This window comes from Actinia tenebrosa, unplaced genomic scaffold, assembly GCF_029948245.1.
Source record: "Actinia tenebrosa isolate PJP-AT-01 unplaced genomic scaffold, QUT_ActTen_1.0 PGA_scaffold7__59_contigs__length_16204524, whole genome shotgun sequence".
Classification (NCBI taxonomy): domain Eukaryota; kingdom Metazoa; phylum Cnidaria; class Anthozoa; order Actiniaria; family Actiniidae; genus Actinia; species Actinia tenebrosa.
Window position 1 is genome coordinate 2,167,684 of NW_028292584.1, and position 13,668 is coordinate 2,181,351.

At 46.4% G+C, this 13,668-nt stretch overlaps 1 protein-coding gene across 10 annotated transcripts in view; it reads right to left on the reverse strand.

Annotated features, from left to right (window-relative positions):
• Window positions 1-13,668, reverse strand: part of LOC116288562 (gamma-aminobutyric acid type B receptor subunit 2) — a 90,123-nt gene that overhangs the window by 21,510 nt on the left and 54,945 nt on the right. The gene's annotated exons all lie outside the window — the stretch shown is intronic.

The window sequence follows — 13,668 nt, forward strand, 5'->3', positions numbered from 1 at the left end:
GACAAACGCGCAACTGGATTTGCTAACGGAATACGATATGTACCGGTTTATGGAAGACGGTATTCGTGGTGGTGTTTGCGGGCCCAGCAGACGATACGCAAAAGCAAACAATCCCACAGTAGAGTACAATCCAGAGAAGCCAACCACATACATATTCTACTTAGACGCTAACAACCTCTATGGTTGGGCAATGTCACAGTACTTACCCGTAAGAGATTTCGAATGGGGCCCAGTGAAACCGATAGACTTCTACATGCAGGTGGGTAAGGAAGACGATAAAGGTTACGTCTTAGAAGTGGATTTGGAGTACCCAGAGCACCTACACGACGCACACGATGAGTTTCCTCTTGCCCCAGAAGCGATAGAGATACCATTTGCGCAGCTAAGCCCGCTACAAAAGCAAACGTGCCCCGGATACAAACCGTACAAAAAGCTAACTATGAACCTGATGGACAAAAAGAAGTACGTGGTGCATTACCGCAACCTGCAGTTCTACGTTAACCATGGCATGCGAGTAACCAAGATACATAGAGTCTTGAAGTTTACGCAGGAACCCTGGATGCGCTCCTACATTGACTTTAACACACAAAAGCGTACGCAGGCAAAGAATGACTTTGAGAAGAATCTCTTTAAATTGATGAATAACAGTGTATTTGGTAAGACAATGGAGAACATTCGCAAGCGCGTCAGTGTAAAGATTGCCAGCACCAGAGAGGAGGCAGAGGTATACGTATCACAGCCGGGGTTCGTGCGCTACGTAGAAATGCTTAACTTCTACGTGATTCACATGAAGAAAGCAAACCTATTCCTGAACAAACCCGTATACACGGGGTTTACAGTGTTAGACTTATCAAAGCTGCTCATGTATAAGTTTTACTACGACAAGCTAAAACCGAAATACGGTGATAAGTGCCGCCTCTTATACACCGACACCGATTCCTTGATACTAGAGGTGCAGACGGAAGACATTTACGAAGACTGCGTTCCCGACATCGATGAATACGACACCAGCGATTATCCGAAAGACCACTTTCTTTACTCCCCTAAAAACAAGAAAGTAATCGGGAAAATGAAGGACGAGATGAAAGGAAAACCCATCGTGGAATACGTGGGGCTAAAACCAAAAATGTACAGCGTGCTAAAGCTGGACGGTGTAGAAAAGAAAGCTAAAGGCGTAAAACAATACGTGGTTAAGAAGGACATAACCCACGATTCCTACTTGAAGGTCCTGCGCACGCGTAAGGAGCAGCGTCACAAGATGAACTCCCTGCGCAGCTACGGACATCAAATACACAACGTTACGCAGGAGAAGGTGTCACTGTCCGCATTTGATGGTAAGAGATGGATGTGTGATGATGGTATCCATACGATAGCATTCGGACATCACACGATAAGCAGTTCTTCTTTGACGAACCCACGTGTGGGACCATCATGAAGATAATACAAGATGGGCTGGCCCTTCTTAGCTATCGCACTTCGGATCTGATAAGTTTCCAAAGACCAATTAGGATCCGTAGCTCTTTTAGATCCTCCTTCTAATTCACCCAGCTCGTAGAGATATCGAACCGTGACATCGCCTAATCTCTTTTCCTGGGGGAAGACCGCCCTCGAACTTCTGACGTAGGACTTGTGTTCCACGTGTTTCTTTTTTATGGCATCCTTGGGTCTTATTCCCGTAGCCCTGGCCGCCTCGTTGTTCAAAGCCACGATGACCTGGGGGAGCCTCTGGGTCCATTCCCTGTTCCGTTTGGAGGGATCTTCCAGCTCTTTCCAATACTGGTATCCAAAGAGACGCTCGGCCAGGGTCTTATTGAATCTTTCGACGATGCTCTGACCCCTGTGGTATTCTGCTTCGGCTCTCCTAATCTTAGTGCTGTGGTCTTTCAGGGTCTTGGTAACCACGCCCATGAACTCGGTCCCCGCATCCACTTGCAGCAGCTTGGGCCATTTCAAAACGCGCTTATAAATCCTACCTAGGGCTTCTGCGACTTCCCCAGAATCCTTGCTGGTTATGGGTTCGGCGTCCTTGTATCTGCTTGCGATATCAACTACGGTCAAAGCGTATCTATAGGTCTTTCTTCTCACCTTATCGTGCGGTAAGAAAAGCAAATCCGCCTGATGAACTTCATTGGGGGCATTTACGGTGAAGCTGGGCCTGGGAATGTACTTGGGCACGGGAAGATAAACCTGCCAGAGGGTTTGTTTTTTTTTAACCAGTTCTTAGCCGTTTCTTCTGATACCCTGGCCGCGGTCGCGAGTTTCTTGATAGCTGACGCTCCTCTCCAATAGCCTTTGGGCCCATAGTAAATCCTTTTGAGTTTGTCCTCAGTTCGACCCATTATATGAATAGAATCGCGCTTCGCTTGATTCAAGCGAAGGATAGGACGAGATTGATCTTACGTCCGTTGAAATCTACCGTCTCTCCATCCACTTTGTTGGTGATGTTTATGCTTTCTACCAAATGAGACAAGTCATACTCCAAAGAAATGGGCGCGTATTCTACTGGGTCAAATGGATTACCTTTGGGCAGAAACTTGGACATAAGAGAAGACTTTTTTCCATTGCTGTAGCTATGGACTAAATCGCAATAGACTTCGTAAGAGGATGCGACTTTCCATTTCACGGGTATGGCCGTGTTGGTAATTTCCTTGCCTGAGACACCTAGTAAAGATCCCAGTGCATCAGCTTTTCCTAGGGTTACCGAGAAATTGTTAGGAAGATTATGTTTGAAGGTCATTTCGTGCGGCAATCTTGTGGTGAGCGTATAACCGCGCTTGGCGAGCTCCTTAGCAAGGGTGATTGGTGTGTAATGTCCATCGGGTAGCATTACGCCTTGGTAATTGTTAGACCCCTTATGCACGGTGACCATGCCATTAATTAAATTATACCAAGAATTGTACAAAGAGCAACTAACCAGCCTAACCTTACAGGCTTTGATGGGGGGATTCAAATAAGTGGTAAAGTTATTCCTGTCGCTTTCCAAAAAGACGATCATTATATATTAGACGCTCATGCTTCGCGTCACTAGACTAAGTACGCCAAAGCCACGCCTCCGGCCAGCCCTGCGACTCCTACGAAGACCAACTCATTGTCTTTTTGTTTCTTAGAAGGCTGGTAGTAATTCTTGAACTGGGGCCTTTTCAACCCCGTCGATGCCGCGGGGTGCGCCTGTGCATAAAGTTTAAAGGCGTAGTCCGTATTTTCGAAGTTCTTATCCGCCTGCATTTTGTCTTCGGTAGTTCTTGTCCAACCAATCCCTGTAAGCTTGTCTTTTTTCATTCCAAGCCGCCACGTCTCGCTGATACTTTTCCAGCGCTAAGTCGTGTCTCTTTCTTTCGGCGGCTAAATCTCCGCTGCGATCACCTCTAACTAATCTATCCAAATATTGACCACCATAATTAGCTCCAGTAAATGCTAAAGCTGCAATAATTCCACCCGCGACCACGCTAGCCATTTATATTACAGGGGACAAGTCCCCTTCTAGAAGTAAGCTACGCTTACTGAGGAATGTACTTTTCCTTCCGTAGGTAATCCTTTACCATGATAGCCCCGCCAACGGCAGCGGTCATCTTGGCAAAATTAGCGAAGCTCTTGCTTGGGTCTTCAGTAAAGTCTTCTTTGAGCACTTTCTTACCTACCCAACCAATACCCGCAACAATGGAAGTAATAATAGCTGCTTCTTCAACAGTTTTCAATAACGCGGTTGACATTATATTACAAAGCGAGAAGGTTATTCCGCTATTCCATCACGGGTATTTTGCTTCTCTTAGGGGGATCCTGCGTCACATGCACGGGGTCTAATTCTACCTTTGGCTTTGCTGCCTTCGATTGTAAGTAAAGGCTACCTGCTGCTATGATGACTCCCAACGCGCCAATGACGTAGCCCGGATTAATAAAGGATTCCTCTTCTTTCTCTTCCACCTTTTCCTCTTTCTTTGCTTTGTTCTTCTTATTCATCTCTGCGAGCTTCTTTCCGGCAGCGACTCTGCCTGGAGATTTAGCCTTGGTAATCTTTTGCTCGGGTTCCTCCGCTTCCATTTATATCTAAGGACTTGAAGGACTTGATAAGTAACTTAATAGGACTTGACTAAGTACTTAAGGACGACTTGACTAAGTACTTTTGGCGACCTGGGTAATTCCTGAGGACGACTTGACTAAGTACTTGAGGCGACTTGATCAGGTACCTCAGCAAGTGCCGCCTGGAAGACCCTCTCGACTTCTCTGTCCTTCTTGAAGTCCTTCCAAGACACCAGTACCTCCTTCAAGTTGACATGCTGAGCTACGTGAAGTGCCGCAGAGGCGACTGCCATTAACTTACCGCACTTCAAAGACAACCACCCACAGGTTATCTTAAGTTCTTGGGCGATGACATAGTCCTCGCTAATGTCCTTCCGTAGTTGCTCCACGTCGTCTATGGGTAGCGCAAGTCCAAGCAACTTAGTCGCGAGTCGGATAGCGGAGTCTGCTACGGCGTCCGTGGTCTTACTTGCAAGAGCGGCCTCGTACCTCTTATGGAACTTCTTAACCTCCTCTTCCGACAACTTATTAACCTGCTCATGGGTAAGTTCCTTGCCTATCATTTCTTTGCACTTCCCAGATGACACCAGGATGTTAAGTTGTTCCTTAAGGTTACTTTCATCTAACTGTGTGGGGACTTCGTCTAAGAGCTGCTCAATCTCCATATACATTAGGGATCAAAGATCGCAGATCTTTACTAAATACGGCAACCTCAAAGAGAAGATCATCTTGGAATGTTGGTGCGTCTTTAAGTGGTGCATGTATTCGTGTAACTGTTCCTTGGATATTTCACCTCCATAGTCGCTTAAGATGGTTTCCAGGTCAGACTTGCTTGGAGTATAAAATACTACGAGAGATCCTATGTTTTCCCTAAAAGGCTTAGAGACACTAGTAAGCTGCTGCGAGAGCAACCAAACGCTAATATTGTCGTGTCTGCCGCTAAAGGCGAGTTTAACGAGCTCTGACGTGCGCCTTTTTACGTCGTCCCCACAGGCAATGTCATCCAGTATGAGCAAGGTTTGCGTATCTTTAGGGAATTGTTTGTGCCAAAACTTAAGATGGCTGGATAACTCATTGGGGTCTAAGATATCCACAAAGAAGTCGTCATCTTTCGCGCCCACGCCCGTCCAGGTGCAGTTATTCACGTAGGTGGGACAAAGCAGCACGATATAGTCGAAACGGTATCTAAAGGCTCCTAATAGCTGCTCTACTACGAACTGGGTCTTTCCGCAGCCGGTGGGTCCTACTATCAGAGCGTTACAAGGCATGTGATCTGGGTTCATATATTCTAGGAAATCACAGGGATTTCCACTAGATATATATGGAGCCCGTGGAAGCAGTCAAAGCAATGGTTAACGTCGTCTAAGAAAAGTCAGACCTAGAGAGGACGGTCGAAATGCAAAGGGAGGAGATAGACCGACTGAATGAACGCGTAAAGGAGCTTTATGAGGAAATGCATAGCCTGAAGCAAGGGGAGCGCTTTAGCGCGCTGGTAACGATGGCAATGTGGGCAAAATAGTCTGTAAAGGATTTCATGCGCTACCCCATTTAAATTAAAAGGAAGGGCATCGCAAGGTGCCCGCTAATTTTTAAGAGGTTGTCGTAGGATGTTAAGATTTGGTTAGGATTTTGTTAAATGCGGTCTGGGATATCCCAAAAGGGGGTCGTAGAATGTTAAGATTTGGTTAGGATTTTGTTAAATGCGGTCTGGGATATCTCAGGGAGGCATCCTGAAATGTTAAGATTTGGTTAGGATTTTGTTAAATATATATATGGACTGTCTCAGATGTAAGAGGGTGTTTAGTACGAAGCAAAGGCTGCAATACCACATTAGGAATGGGGTTTGCGCAAGGAGGTCAATAGGTAAGACCTGTAGGGCGTGTAATAAGAAGTTCAGCACCCCTCAAAAGCTACGATACCACACTAAGAATGGGGTTTGTCATAAGACGACTGAATGTAGTTATTGTGGTAAGGTCTTTAGCAGCTACCAACGTCTTAAAACGCATAAGAAAAAACACAATGGGGCATATAGATACCTTTCAAGAGACTACAGCTTAGATGGGGTGGATTGTTACCAGTGCGGGGATATCATAAGCCGTTGTAAACACAAAGATGACTACCTTAAGAATCGAATAGACTACTTTAATAAGATAAGCAGGACATTCCCCCGCTTTGACGTCGTTGAGGGTGTTCCATGGACCAACAGGGAATATTGGAGGTCCGAGTGTAACAGGTGTGGATGCATAAGAGAGGAGAAGCACGTATTTAACTGCCTGACCAAATCTTAACATTTGATATCTTGCTACCCATTTAACAAAATCCTAACCAAATCTTAACATTCTGAGGCAACCTCTTAAGATATTCCAGACCGCATTTAACAAAATCCTAACCAAATCTTAACATTTCAGGGCGCTCCTTAGGAGACTCTTGGAGGTGACTTAACAAAATCCTAACCAAATCTTAACATTCCAGGGCGCCTTTTAACGAAGGGCTTGTTCCCTGGTATATATGGACTGTATTACCTGCGAGATATCCAACGATTGCATTTTGAGGCCTGAGGTCATAGAAGTTATTAAGGAGGTCGTCAAAGAGCGCGCCGACCAACCCAAGAAAATCAAAAAAAAAGTCATCCTCTTCCCCGACAAGAGGTATGACTGTCTCTACTGCCGCCACACCTACTTAGGCGACGACTTTACCGGCCATTGGTGCAGCGCAGACCCTAAGGCGCTACGGACCATTGCCGACGCGCTTAACTGCAGAGGGGAGATGGAGTGACTCTTCTTTAGATGTCAAACTCCCACCGCCCGTTCTGCTTACCATGCGAGCGCAGATGGGTGAATTCCTCGCCCTGTATGACGTACCTAACTCTATCAGGCGCCCACAGGGAATACTCTACGCCGTCACCGTCTTTGAGGACCAGCCGCAAGCGGTTGATATCCTCAAAGACAACGTAATTTTTTTTTTCATACGCAATGCCTTCTATTAGATCTCGCCAATGTATTTGCCTCACCATTATACCTATGGAATATCTTTAAATGCGTTTCCAGAGTCTGCGCGCTTTTAAAGCGCTTGCAGCACCACCTACATGGTAAACGCATTCCTTGTGCATACTCCGTGATGGCTCTGCAGATGTCGTCGTAGTCGTTTCTGATTAACACTTTATAACCATTTCTTTCGTATTCGTGCAACAGGCGGCGTTGATCCTCAGATAATACCCCATTGCCTTTAGGGGTCTTCAGCTCGACGCAGAAGCCACGGTATCGCACGTGTGCGTTCAAGATAAGGAGGTCGGGTTGACCGCGTTGATATCCTTTCTGCCAGCACTTTATACGTTTGCCGTCCGAATCCTGCAGTTCACCTAGACCAGGGGTCACGAGCATTTGGGGGTAAAACCTGCGGATGTAGTCCACCACCTTTTTATGCAGGTCGAATTCATTTTCGATCTTAAATACCAACTTGTTAGGACTGTTAAAACGCCGCTCTATTTCATACTTGCCTGTCTTCCTTAATGCTGGCAAGACCTCCTCAAAGACCCAATCTTGGAACTCCTCTGCCTTTGACATCTTTGAACTGAATATCAATTGATACAACCCAGATTCGGTTACGTACACGGAATCTGGGTGTAAGTCGGAAGGGAGGCGATTCACCTCCCTTCTAAGTTTGCTAAGCCTTTTCTTGTATTTATCGCGAACGTGTACCTTAATAGCATCCTTTGGATATTCATATTCCAAGGCTGCCGCTATTTCCTTCGCTTTAAAGTACAGTTTGTCGCCTTGCACTATGCATTGCAGTTTGGTATCGTTGCTTTCGAAGACGCGTAACATGGTATATCTGAGAAATATTTTAACTTCAATATACAACGCTTTTCAATTGACTCATTTCTATGCTCAGTTGCGCGTCAGACACCACGAAAACGTAGCAGTTTATTTTGTCGCCGTCGCCCGCGGAGGCATTCATTGTGCGCTTGATCTCCAAAGTGATACCGTCTTGGGTGTTGACCAGCCGCAGGCCCTGACCGTGCATGGTCTCATCGTTGATGGTGCGCATGTCAATCCATAACGCATACTTATCATTAACGAATTCCTCAGGGCTAATTTGGTCGCCAAACTTACGCATTGCCTCCCTGTACACGTCTGCAGGCTTTATTCCCTGGGAGTATACCTTGTTAGGTACCCCGTTGACATTTACCCCCACGTTCGTAATGTTAGGGTTGTGAAAGGCCTCGGAGTTGCGCTTGCCGGCCTCGTAGGGTTTGGCAAACACCAGCATCAACCCCGTGAGACTTCTTCGGGGGAGGTTAATGCTTTGGTTGATAACCTCGTCCGTCTTATCCAGAAAGCTAAACGTCTTATACATCACTACGTGGTCGTAAAGGAATGCCTTTCCGGCGCTGTATTCCATGCCGGCGCTACGGGCCAGCTCTTCGCTGTACACGGTCTCGTACTGTAGCTCTAAGTTGGTAACAGAATAGGGATCAACAGCCCCGCTAATTGCGCTGTCTATGCCTCCAATGACGTTCGTAGTTTCCGCCAAGGTTACTTCAAACTGTAACTCGGATACCTGCCTGGGGTAATACGCACCATGGTTCGTAATTACTTCAAAGTCCAAAGGGATAACGTACTTGCTACCATAGGCGGTCTTTACCCTCGTTGCGTCTGCTACTGCGGTTGCTCCGCTGGAGTCCGTAGGCGCCGGGTTGGTATCGCTGCGAAGCTTACGAAGGATAACGCTTCCAATTCCTTGTTCTATTTTTTGTGCACGGTCGAAGGCTGTTAGCCACAGATCCTTATACGTGGTGTACAGATCGTACCTATTTAAGTCCAAGAGGGATTCCCCGGCGAACTTGATTCTCATCTTAGAGACGAGGTTCCTGCCCACGTTATTGACGGTATAGCGCTTGTCCTTGGTGCTGGGCTGCACCGCTAAGTCAAACCTTAAAGCCAAGGTGCCAGGAACTAAGACTAGGTTATCCGTTAGGCGGGGTACGCCTACGTACAGCGTCTCCCCTGGCTTTGCGCTGCTGGGCGTGAATGTGACCCGGTGAAAGGTGCGTTCTGCCTTTAGTCCGCCAACCTGCTTGGGTAATACGTTGGGGTTTAACTTTGAGCTTATCATATATAATGGAGGTAGACGAAACTACTGACTTTGACCTCACCACTGAAGAAGGCCAAGTAGACATTAACGATGAAGAATACGACGCATGGACCCAAGGCGCGGAGACCGACCCCCTAATCTACGACACGGCCCTAGAAAACAAGTATGGTAGTGGGTGGAAAAGCTTCAAGGCCTCCTTAAATCGCATGTGGCAATCAAAGAACCGCGGCAGCTCCGTCCCTGAGTACTTAGAGCTTCAAAACATAAGCGAGCAGGGAACAACCGCGCGGGAAACCGTAGAGTGGGCAACGCAAGAGCTACGAATGCGCTATCCCCGTTTCGAGGCTGACGACATAAAACTCACAGAACGCAGAAACAAAGTTCTCATAAGCGTCAGAGACATGAGATTTCCCGACAAAAACCGTTGGACGAAACCACAGCTCCTTTTCGACGAAAATGGCTCGGTCAAGGTTAATGTGGCAAGATTGAGGGGCTTCAAAGAGGCTGCTAGGAGCGACTTAGAAAGGTTGGCAACCCTGAATGAGAGGGTTGCGTTAGAAAGGCGCGTCGAGGAGCTGCAAGGAACGTTGGAAGAAAGGGAGGCAGATTACATGAGACAGAACCAACTGCTCCTTGATGCTCAAAAAAGAGAAATCGACGACAAAAACCAAAGAATGAGAGAAATGAGAGAACAAAAAGAAAATGCCCTACGCGAAAGAGACCAAGCCCAAAAGGCCTTCGATCTTGCCCTGCAAGACCTGGACATAAGCAAGGAAGAAGCCAAAAACTTGCATATTACCATAGCCGGCTCTTTGGAGGAACGGCGGCAGTTGGTTGCCGAAATCGACACTAAAGAAGAGCAAATCCGGCAAAGAGATCAGGCTATTGAAGACCTGGAGGGGCAAATAGAGCGGCAGCAGGAAATAATTAATGACCAGACTCGTCCCGAAGAGGAAAGGGAGGCAGCCCAAAAGGAAGTAGAAACCCTTCAGGTGCGCCTTGCGGAATTACAGGCACAAAAGGACAACCTGGAAAAGGAGCTGGGGCTTACTACCAAGGAAAAGGTAAAAAGAGCCCTTTTGAAGTATGGCCTTCCGCTGGCATTCGCGGTCGCTATTAGCACCGTAGTAGGAGTCATCCTTAACGCGCTTAAGGCTACGGGTGCAGGCGTAAAGAAATTAGGCAATGGGCTGACGGACTTGGGGAAAAAGATGGCAGCCGGTCTTCCTGGGCTGCTGGGTTCGGTTGTTTCCTTGGCACTTAGGGCCGGCGGCGAACTGTTAAAGTTCGTGGGCAACAACATTTGGATCTTGGTCGTCGCTATTGGAGTGGTACTCCTGAAGAAGATGAAGGGTTGATCTTATCCTTGTACGTTACTGGCGGCTTATCGTCGTCGGGTACCCGAGGCATCCTCGACTGGGGATAAGTAAAGATAGTATTCGCGCCGCCTTGATAATTCGGCATTAGCGGTAGGGCAGTCATGGTGCTAATGGGCTTATGATTCCAAGTAGCATCTACAGCAGGAGCGCCTACGGCATTTATCCGAAGGTAGGCAACGTCGTTGGGGAGAACCTGAAGCTTCGCATATTGACAATTGGCTATCATGTGAAACGTTACCGGCGTTAAGTCTTCTGTGCTTCTTGAGGGGGCTCCGACGAGAAATGAACTGGGTTCCTATTGTTATCTTTTTTTCTGTAAGGTAGTAATGGGTGGTCATCCTCATCAACGATCCTAAACCCAGCATTGCATGAATACCCCGTGTTAATGCTAATAGTACACATGATTAATCCCAGGCCCCCAACCTTCACCCACAGCCCGGTGTCATACCAATGCTGTTCTGAGTACTCCTTTTCCTCCAGGTAATGAAGAAACCAATCTTCCTTCATGTGTGGGATATTCATATATTACAGGGAACAAGTCCTCTTCGCTAGAAGGGGCAGCAAACATAGTTTGCTTCTAGAGACTAAGCACCGTAAAAGTGCTAATGGTCTTATGATTATAGGCTGTATCTCTTTGATTTTCTATGCTATTTATGCAAACGCTCCCTGAGTCATCTACGCGCATTTGCAGCTTCACTTTCCCGTGTCAATCAGCAACCATGTGGAAAGTCCAAACCGATAGATTTTCGGCGCTTTGGGGGTTGGGCTCTACGGAGAAATGCGCAGGCTCCCTGTTGTTTGTCTTATTTCTCATAGGCTGCAGTATGCCATTCTCATCCAGGAACCTAAAGCTCACGTTGGCATGACTGCTCGTACCAATACAAATACTGCATATTATCAGCTTCTTTCCTGAGTAGTTCAGGTCCACAGACATCCCAGTGACATCAACCCAAGATGCCTGGGCGTATTTTTTCTCGCCTGTGTAAGTCGTATAGACACAATCTACTCCAGCTACGTAGGGGTTGTTCATCGCCATATATAATAGCTCAGACCAACGCCTGCGGCGGCTAAGCCGGCTTTTAGTAAGTTATGGTCATATTCCTCGGTAACCTTCTTTGATGGTTTCTTTGGTGGCTTTTCTACATGCGCCTTCTTTGATGGTTTTTCTACATGTTCCTTTTTTGGCTTCTCTACGAAGTGAGGAATGCCCTTGGTCATGTCAGAGTTCACGTCATTCACCCCAAACTTCATATCCTTAGTAGCTCGCTGAAGTTTGTTGTTATAACCCACAACGGAATTGATGTTGATGACCAAATTACTTGGCATTAACCAACAACCAGGCGACAAAGCGTAATCTAACCGCACTTTGGATTGCTGCACCGCTAATTGATACCTTTGAACTGACTTAGAGATCTCATTCTCAATAACAGCGCTTTCGAAGAGGACAAAGAATACTTGTTGCGTTTCCTGCGACGCACCACTGGCATCTACGATGGGGCTGCGAGTGCTAACCTGTGCTCCTAGAATGCAGTAAACAAAGGCTTCGATGCTGCGGTTAATCCTTGCTAGATTCTTTAGGCCCACCCCTTTGCGGCAAAGAAAGGCGCCCAAGGATACTTCTCTTTGCTCTGAATAAAGTAAATTAGATTACCCTTTGTTCCGCTGCCTCCTAAGTCTGAGAATTCGTAAGAGCTAGGATATCCCATACCTGGAGTTTCTATGCTGGCACCAACATACGAAGCATAGGTGTAAGTTTCTCCTAAACCATGGGCGGCACCCTCTTTGTTGCGAAAATCAGGGTTGGTAAGCTTAAACTCATTCCTTAATCGCTCCCATGCGACTTTGTCATATTTGTTATCCTTTGGGTTAAAGACAGTGTCACCAGGAAGCGGCACTCCTAACTCAAACAATATCCTACGAATAGTAAAAGCAACATGAAATCTTAGGAAAGGAACATGGAACATGTCCGCGGCTATACCACATCCTTTAGTAGCAGCCCAGACAGCAAAGTTTAACTGCTGCGGCCAATACCGCATGTTGGGGCCTGATAACCATTCTCTGGACTCCTTCCCTGAGGTATGTTTCATAGCGGTTTCTCTAAAGATGTCTCTGACCTTTGTCTTGAAGGTTGCAGGACCCACGGGAATCTCCAAAGAAGTAACCATCTTAGCAAAGTCATTTGCACCATCTTTGTTGTCGTAAAATGGGTAATTCTGATTGGTTACTAATAGATCCTTTGGAAAGTTGGGCTGTTTGCTTACCTTTTGCCTTTCTTTATGCACGGGTTTTGGCTTAACATAACCGGGCGGTAAAATCTTAGGATGCTTTGGCGTAGGTTTCAAATCGTCATACACCTTATTGGGTTCTTGACGATGCTCAAACATCTTTTCAAGATCTCCCCGATTGAAGTAGTCCCCATAATGTGGCTGCTCCCCAAAGTCATTTCCAAAAGCGTCGTACATTAGTATATATAATGGATGTTATACCATCGGCACCTAAGTTGTACCCAGGTCTTCCCTATACGGAGCCCAACGAACTAAACGCTGAAAACTTTAGGCTCAATAAGGCAAACTTAATCCTGGCTTACTTGGAAGGACAAGCAAAACACTATGAAAAAGTTAGGAAAAAATACGTCAGAGCCCGGAGTACGCTACATAAGATTGCGATAACTTCAGGATCCATATCCGTAGTGTTAACGGGCTCCGGCGTTGCTACTTCGCTTACTGGACCGGGAATAATTGTTGGAGTTCCTTTGGCCGGCGTTGGGGCAGCCTGTGGTATTATTTCTGCTGTTGCTACGGGTATTATGAAACAGTTGTCAAGCAAAATATCCAAGCATGACACGACAATAGCTCTGTCAAGGGCTAAAGTAAATACGATTTCCGATCTTGTCTCAAAAGCATTGCGTGATAGAAAGATAGACGACGTAGAATTCTCGCTTATTCTGGCCGAAGAAGACAAATACGAGAAACTAAAGACGGACATAAGAAATAAAAAAACAGTCGTAAAAGATCTTTCCGAGGAATCTCGCAAAAAGATCTACCAGGAGGCAAAAGAAGAGCTCCAAAGAAAGCTTGCTCAGTAAATATCGCGACAGGATTCTATTTACATATTGAACGTCGGCTGTCTGGTTCATATGCAAATTAGTTTCTTACATTCCATTTTCCCCTGTGTACTT